At 50.5% G+C, this 1,264-nt stretch overlaps 1 pseudogene; it reads left to right on the forward strand.

The window, feature by feature from the left end:
- The first annotated feature begins 320 nt into the window (after positions 1-320).
- Positions 321-965, forward strand: LOC102856331 (annotated as a pseudogene).
- The last annotated feature ends 299 nt before the right edge of the window (positions 966-1,264 follow it).

Below are 1,264 nucleotides of genomic sequence, written 5' to 3' on the forward strand. Positions count from 1 at the left end.
GATAACTAGGCCAGTTTAGAGGTCATTAAATCAAAGTGTCAGCGCTGCCCTTAACCCAGGCAACTCAGGTCTAGATTGTTAAATGAAAAGAAAACAAACTTGTGTTTTACATAAGCCACCAACCTTTATGTCAGCTTGTACCGGAAATAATGCGGCATCCTAACGGCTCTGTGATTCGGCTCCACACAAGAATTGGGATTGGTTCACTCCTCCGTGAGGTGAGGTCTCAGGGTGGACTTCGAGAACCTCAGGGTGAAACCCTGGCCAGCCAGGTGCAGGGCCGGGTATGGGAGGGAGGAACCCCCACTTGGACGCAGAAGCTGGCTGCTCTACGTAAGAGTGCAGGCTACCCTGGTATTTTGATCCTCTACAAATGCGACCTGTCAAATGAGGAAGACATCCTGTCCATGTTCTCAGCTGTCCGCTCTCAGCACAGTGGTGTGAACATCTGCATCAGCAATGGCCCGGCCTGAACCTCTGCTCTCAGGCAGCACCAGTGGCTGGAAGGAAATGCTCAGTGTGGAATTGCTGGCTCTCAGCATCTGCACGCGGGAAGCCTACCAGTCCATGAAGGAGCTGAAGGTGGATGACGGGTACATCATTAACATCAACAGCATGTCTGGCCACAGAGTGGTACGTGATCCAGTGGCCCATTTCTACAGCACAATCAAGTACGCAGTTACTGCCCTGACAGAGGGACTGAGGCAAGGCTACGGGAGGTCCAGAGCCACATTCGAGACACATGTATCTCTCCAGGGCTGGTGGAGATGCAATTTGCCTTCAAACTTCATGGCAAGGATCCTGAGAAGGCAGCTGCCACATATGAACAAATAAAGTATCTGAAACCCGAGGATGTGGCTGAGGCTGTATTCTATGTCCTCAGCACCGCCACCCCCCCCACACACACACACACTCATGTCCAGATGAGTGACATCCAGATGCGGCCCACGGAGCAAGTGACCTAATTTCCACTGGGGACATCCTCTCCCACGCCATGGCTTGGCTCCTGTCTCTCAATTTTAGCTGTTGATATCTGGACCCCTGGATCCCACTTTCTCCACTAAAAAGCTTGCTGGAGGTTTTTGTATTATTTTGTCAAATTGTTTCTATTACAAATGTGAAATATGGGCTGAGGAGACAAGATAGTTGTCATACCCACTAACTTGATCTTGGCCCTCTTCTTGAGTTCCATGGCCTTTGGCTGTTCTTTTCAGTATCATCCCCTGGACCTGGGAAAGAGACTGTACCCAAAAGGAACCTTCCC

Source organism: Elephantulus edwardii, unplaced genomic scaffold (genome assembly GCF_000299155.1).
Source record: "Elephantulus edwardii isolate Elephantulus edwardi_28Jun2011 unplaced genomic scaffold, EleEdw1.0 scaffold00079, whole genome shotgun sequence".
In the NCBI taxonomy this organism is placed as follows: Eukaryota; Metazoa; Chordata; class Mammalia; order Macroscelidea; family Macroscelididae; genus Elephantulus; species Elephantulus edwardii.